The sequence below is a fragment of the Perca flavescens genome, chromosome 24, assembly GCF_004354835.1.
Source record: "Perca flavescens isolate YP-PL-M2 chromosome 24, PFLA_1.0, whole genome shotgun sequence".
In the NCBI taxonomy this organism is placed as follows: domain Eukaryota; kingdom Metazoa; phylum Chordata; class Actinopteri; order Perciformes; family Percidae; genus Perca; species Perca flavescens.
Window position 1 is genome coordinate 9,286,680 of NC_041354.1, and position 7,486 is coordinate 9,294,165.

At 43.2% G+C, this 7,486-nt stretch overlaps 1 pseudogene; it reads right to left on the bottom strand.

The window, feature by feature from the left end:
- Positions 1-1,815: 1,815 nt before the first annotated feature.
- On the bottom strand, positions 1,816-6,729 carry LOC114551212 (zona pellucida sperm-binding protein 3-like; annotated as a pseudogene).
- Between the last annotated feature and the right edge of the window lie 757 nt (positions 6,730-7,486).

Consider the following 7,486-nt stretch of genomic DNA (forward strand, 5'->3'; position numbering starts at 1 on the left):
AATCAAACATTGTAGACGTGCTACATTTACCAAAGTTCGATTGTGCAAATGTTCCTGGTGCACATTAAACAGTAAAGCTAGGGCTTCTGGGTCATCGGATGAGATGTGTCCATGTCCACCATTTACCTATTAATATGTCAAGGTTGTCTTTATGGCTTGTTCTGCTGCCCCCAGGTGGCCAAAATAATCAATTCATGCAGCTTTAAACTATCGTGCAAAGCTGTCGAGAAAATCCTGCCAACTCATACTACATTTGGACAGCACTTAATAGCCAATCGTTTCTCGTTCTTATCTCTTTGTTGTTCTCCATGCTTTCTCCTCTATCTAAAAAAACCCACAATGCAATCCTGTCCCCACATCCTCAATGACCAGTTTTAGGGAGAGGCTTGTGGGTGTGCGTCTATCACTGTGCCTCTGAGTGTGAATGCTTTTCGCTGTCATGCTTCCTGCTGGTGTATCGTTAGGTATGGCTTTTTATTAGCCTCTGGTGTGTTGGAGATGGGAGGGGGGGGTCAGCATCGCCCCAGCAGTAAACTAGCGCAGCCGTCAGCCCTGCACACGGGAACAAACACCCCATTAAACTAAGGCCTTCACATATTACTGTAATAAAAGCCCCCGCTCTCGCCTTTATGGGCTTTTTAATTATGTCTATTCGTCTTCCCGGGCTTGTGAGCAACAGTTCATGATGAGCCCCATTTCATGAATACTCCACCAATGGCAGAAAGCTGGAGGGGGTGAATTAAAGGGGAAACTCAAAGCTAAAATATGAATATTGTTAGCCTACCGGCATGGTATTTTAGGTTTTACCCGCACAACTCGGAGCCAATGGTGCTCTGCTTTTCATTTTTCTTTAATTTTTTGAGGGTTTTTCTTTGCGGATTACTATAAAGATGGAAAAAGATGCAGCTAAAGTGAATTACATGGCAGTCGGTAGTAATGGTCTTATTACATTAGCTCTCCGAGATCAGGACAATAGCTGGGCTCGCTGCATGCTCCCTAAAAATAAACCATATAAATCATCCATGCATGAATTAAAGCTTTAGTGCGTAACTTTTTGATAACAATGAACGTCCGTTACATTCAAGCCATTGCCAAATGAGTTGCTACAAAGCTAATGAAGACTATCAGCTCCATACAACTCTCTCTGGATTTCTCAGTATGACTGTGTTTAGAAGATTGTGGCGTCCGGTGACTTTCCCGCGCAGAAACTCCAGTAAAGATAATTAACTCTTCTGACAGTTCTGTTGTCATTACTCAGAATTCCTCATGGGGGCGACTACGCACTAGAGCTTTAAGCATCAAGGCTGGCACTTTGGGTCATTTCGTAGCTCGTACTGTACACTTATCTTGTTTGCTCACCGGCCACCCCCACATGGCTAACCCATTTACTGTAAAAAAATAAATAAAATCCAGACACACCCCTACACGTTATGAAAACCTTAACCACATACAGAAGTATTCATTTATTGCACCGTGCTATTATATTATACAGTGCCTCATTGTGCACACGGTATACATTTTATGGCCGGGTCATTTGCTGCAAGAGTGGACACTACTGCTTAACCCCTTTTAACTCTGGCAAGCCTCTAACACTTAACCTGGAATATAGGGAGCAACATACCGTACAGATGCAACCAAATTAAGCTATCACCTGCAGAGAAATACTGTCACTTTGTTGTAAGTGGACTTAGGATGGTTCATTTCATTCTTATGTCATTAGCTTGGGGAAAAACAAACTTATGGTCCTTTTTTTCCCTTTAGGTATGAATAAAAAGGACAAATGAGGCATGGTTACAAATGTTTTATCGTCTTAAATCAGGTACAAACAAAGTGTCCAATGGGTTTGTGTCGTCTGCTGCTAATGATAGCAGCCATGAAAACTAGCAGCACCAAAGCCAGCGCTGCACCCACTCCACACAGCAGGGCCATCGATGAATAGGAGGCTGGGGAGGGAGGATGGAGAACAAAAGACAAACATTATCGGCTCTATTAGTCACAGCATTTAGCATTGGTAATTAGGAGAAGAAAGGTGAGCATGGAAAAAGTGACATTAAATGCATTTTTCAATGGTGTTTATTTATTGTTTTACATGTGTGAAAACCACCGGTACCTTCTTCTCGAATCACTTCATGCGTTTGGAGCTCGGACAGCGGAGTCATTCCCTCCAGCAGGATGGGGCCCAGAGTCGCCGTCCCCTTCCACTGCAGATCTCGAGAAAGCCCAGTAAGTCCAACATTGGGAGGATGGAGGGAAAAAGAAGAAAAAGAAAAAAAAAATCTACTTAGCGCATTTAGCCAGCTGATTCATCCGTTTACGGTACGACTGATTGGCTCGACAATTAAAAAGGGATCAGCTCAAAATCAATCCTCTAAACATGCATAAACAGCATGTGTGCCAAATGAAGGCAAGTTAGCTTGTCTAAATATGGGTGCAACCTCTGCATCTCTGTTAGTCTGTGGCTGATTATATTTCACTCCTTGTTACTACATTTGGGTGAGGCTTGCTAGTTCAGAACCATTCAGATTGACATAAAAACACCTTTTTGTGATAATTGTACTGAACAATATGACTGCACACGGTGTCAAAATTTCTCCCCTGGGTCAGTATGAAATGTTTGTAGGATCCATCCCCTTGTGTAATGTAGCGTTGCTTTTGTAAACTGTACCAGCATCTTCCCCAAGGCTTCTTTTCCATCTCTTGCAGCTGGTCTCACAGCAGCCAAGCACCTTATTGTCCCCACCTAATGCTACCCATCTGTCCAGAGCCAAGAATATTCAGAGGCTGAAATAAATCTTGTTATAGCATTAGAGTCAATGCAATGCAGAGGGAAAAAAAATAACATTTAAACAGACAGTAACAGAAAATTTGTCAAATAAAAAGATATTAAGCAAACAGTCACCCCTCCACATGTTAAGCATCACTGAATTCTCTTTGTGGGAACTAACCTGTTTGCTTCAGTCAAGAATGAACACGCTTTGTGTTGCGAGTCGATGGGAACGGAGACTTTTGCTGCCTTCAGGTGACATGTGATATAGATCTATGAGGACATTTAAAAAGACATCAAGATTCAGAATGTACAGCATTGAATGTGGACGAATATCAAAATATTGCACAGACGGCATTTCCACTAATTAAACGTTCCCCAGCATAGAAATAAGTATAATTGCTACTAAAGTGTATAGCATTCCTTTTCTCTTTCTTTTTGGGTCTGAAGAGTCTTTTTTGTTTGCACCAAACTCTCATATCAGATTTTAAAGTCTGTTGCATTGGGAGTAGAATTTCCTATTTGGCCAACCGATCAAAGTTAATTTAAAGTTAAAACTCTTCCAAAGCTCCGATTGTACAGATGCACAAAAAAAGGTTTCCGGAGTGGATAACTGGCTCTGCTCGAATTTGTGGCGGAGCTCCATTCTGGCTTCTTCAGCCTAAAATTTAAAATCACTGGGTTTGACGTTACCTGAGAGGGCTTTCATTTCCTTAGTTGGAAAGTATTTGAACTAAGCAAAGATCACAGCGCAGGGTATTATGGCCTTCAAACAACACTCACTAATGTGTACATTATGTGCCAACTTAGCACGTAAGAGACTAACAGAACAGTTGAAAGGAATGTTAAAGTAACACTTTGGCTGGTCACATCAAGACACAGTGATGCTTGGAAAATGTAGGGAAGAAAAATGGCCTAAAAAAAACGCCTGACTACATGATACCAGTTCTGAATTGTATAACACATCTCGTACTGAATTCCCGTGATTATGGGGGAACTTGAAGGCTTCCAGCTGGAGATGAAGTTTATCCTCCTGGCTCCTCTGCATGAAGTAAGACTTGGCTCCTGTCAGCTTAGCATCACTGAAACACCTTATTTGGCAAAATACAGGCACAGAATTCATATTCATAAACACAGACCGACGATAAATGCTCTCAATTAGGTTCAGCATGGTATGCAACTAAACCTAAATCTTGATTATTATGACTGGCTGAGTCTTTTCATATAAATACTGCACATCCAATCTGCAGCTTCTCACCCATGGTTGTTGATGAAGGGGTATCTGGGTTGAGATTTGGGGTCGGGAACTTGGTGGTCACACAAGTGGTAGTCGACATAGACCCTAAGTGGAACGTGGTGACCCCGGAGGAGCGCCGCTTCAATGTGCATCACGTCACTCGGGAAGTAAACACTGGAAGGCCTCTGTGACTGCCAGTCCTCTAATCAAATACAGAAGGAGAAAAAGACAAGTGGAAAAGTAATGCTGGGGCCATCATCTGATTAGTTGAAAGTTAAATGATGCCCGTGGGGGAGAGTGGGTCAGTGCAGCAGCAGTCAATAGGGTATAGGTACTGTAACAATAAGAGAAAAATACTTTAAAGACGCTATAAATGAATTACAGATGTAGCATCATCAACCTGGAAGAAACAGATGAGTGTCTGTGCCTGCAAAAACAAGTTTTAAACTTTCATAACTTCTTACAGGCCATGCTACTTTTAAAATAAATAAAATCACAGGCGATGCTAGGCCAACTTTAAAAAAAATAAAAAAGTGGTGCAGTCGTTAGCTGCAGTGTTGGAATTAATTAGAAAGCATAATCAGCTGTTTATTGATCACTTTGTTGTGCGAGTGACCCCGTTAGGTCAGCCGCAGCCTACAAGGCATGTAATTTCAGCTCATCACCATGCATCAAAAGATCCACTCCTGTTTATCAAGTTACTGTTTAGCATCTTTTAACAGTCGCAGCAACGTGACTGCGAGGCCTTGAGTGATTGCAATTACACCCGTCGCCGGGGAAATTAGCCAAGCCGCCTGGCGCAAATCACAAGTTTTAAACTTGCAGAACATCCAGCTCCAAGTTTGTTGTTTCTTCTTGTTGCGTGTTCCCCCCCCCACCTGTCATGAGACGCAGGGAGAAGCGCAGCTGCTGTTCCGCTAACACGTTGAAGGCAAACAGCTTCCAGGTAGGCCTCACAGCGCCGCTGCTCACATCGTGCCTCCTGTGAGGACAATCACAGCAAGGATGGGCATCTCACTAGAGAGAGGCTCAATCAAGGATGAAGAAAGTGTGCCTCAGAGAGAGAGAGTGGAGAACACAGGTAGGTACATTTAACAACAACAACATGGTTTCTACAGGGCTCACCCAGGTAAATTCAAACCCAGATCTTTTTAACATAGAATGCAATTTAAGACCAGTTAACTGGAGGGAAACCAATAGAGATGATAAGGCCTAGATGTGATTGTTATGACTTTTCTGCAAGAAGAAAAATGTAATGCAAGTGTATTTTTTAATACCTCATACATCTTTTTTTTTTTTAGACCTGCAGATACTCTGAAGAATCTGCTAGAATTGGACTTGGCAGACTAAGGTGGGGAAATACTAGATGATGAGACTTCACCTTAGATAGCGGCATTCAATTACCACCTCAACAGGGTTGGTCTTTCAAATAAAAAGGTGTTGCCAATGGGTGCTGGGGAGTACGTCAGAGAAAAGTAGTAGATGACAGCTTCTTCGGTCATCTGAGGGAAAAAAAAACGTTACAGGGACTTCAAAACAGACGAGTGGATGGACACTGAAGGAGGCGGAGAGCCACACACCGTCATTGTGCTGCCACAGCCCTGTAACTCCGTCTGGAACTGCACAACGTGGGGAGTGGCAGCTCGTGCAGCGCAGCCCTCTAAGGTCAGATCACTTGGGTGGATCAACTAACCGTTTCCTAGGAACAAAAGAGGAAAAAAAAAGGTGCAACTTAAATCAGGACCATTAACTTGAGGCCATTTCTCTTCCTGGTCCAGTCAATAACACTCACAGCAAGTGCAGGTTCAGCCACAGGACAAATAATGCATCACTGAAAGTCAGCATTTGCGCACCGATCAGGCATCCAGAATGCTCCTTCTCGGAGTGAAGAAATAAAAGGAAACGTAACATTGATTGCCGATACCATAGTCTGTGCCATTTGCAGTAATCAGCACTGAGTGTCCCATCTTCACCGTTCCATTCCATTTTCCAACTCGGGCCTCTAACCTGAATCCTTTTTTTCTTAGACATTAGAGCAGAAAGCATGTTAAATGGACTTGTGTCGGTGCCACTGTGGACAAAAAACCCACAATGGATCAATTCAAACAAGTAACCGGCAGCCATTACAGTACCTAAGAAGGTACTGTTTGACCTCAATGGTGACCCCTCCTTCTTCACAGTGCGCTGCCACGCTGTTGGCTGGCACAGGCACCCGCTGGTCAAACACCAGCGTCAGCACCTGGAATATCATTGAAGTTTAATTACACTGAATTTTAATGGTGCAGAAGATCCGAAAGGTTGCGTAAAAGTCATAACTTTGATTCCGGCTTGACAGGAGGGTTCAGATCTGGACCTTGGACCAATTCTAACAACTTTTGGACATTTAGCTCTGGCTCCAGCTGCTCAGAGGTCAGCTTTACGGCCTCGGATGTCTGCGGGTTTTGAAAAATGTGCTCCAAAAGAGGCCGGGCTGGTTTTTGTTTCCTAACAGCTGGGTTTCTAAGCTGGTAGGCGAGAGGAGAACGGACCAGATTGTCGTGCTCATTCCGGTTTGACTGATGATCTGTTGTCTGCGGTGATCTCGGCAGCTGTAAGCTTGTTATCACTTAATCTTGTGGGTTCAGAGTCTCACTGGTGCTGAAGTTGATCAGTTTTGTGTGGCAGCACAAAGATTTCCACCTGAAAGGAGAAGCACAAACCCAAACAAAGCCGCCTCTCTGAACCCCATTACAACTTATCACACAAAAACCTGAGGTTTGGGTGCTTTTTTTCAGGGAACCTCTGCTGCTTTTTTCTTTTGATCAAAACTAAAGCCCCGTTTACACGAAGGGAAGACGCAGATATTTTCCCGCGGTTTGGCCTCTCATTTACACGAAAACACCATTTTTATCACAGAAAACGATTCTTTCTAAAAACTCCGGCCAAAGTGGAGATTTTGGAAATCTTCGTTTGCACATTTGCATGTAAACTGAGACAATCGGAGGTTTAGGCAGCCGAGAGAGAGAAAGAGGACGTGATTGGTTGCTGTTGTTGCTATTGTCGGGATTCTGATGTGAGTGGGCTAGAGCTTCTCGTTACACCGCCACCTACAGGTTTGGCGTGCTCTTGATGGCATTGACGGCATATATACACAGGTACGTGTAAACGAACACTTTACTGAAAACGGAGAGGTTATAACGTAGCATAAGTTGTGTGAGCTTGGCTCGGGCTCCACCTACTCCTAATGACTTGATTGGATTCCAGCCTGGAGGATTCAATCTCTGAACCATTCCTTTCCTCTCTTCCTTTTCACCAAATAGAATAGAAGATTAGAGGACAGCTGCTTGGCTGTGCGCTGCAAAGGTTGAATTGACAGCCTGTTTGGTTTGCTTCAACTCTGTCTTTATGTCAAAGATAAAAACTATTTGATTTAAATAATTATGTGTACAGTGTGGAAGAAGCAAAACATACTGAGCATTCTTTAAATGTTTTCAGGGCAAACACCG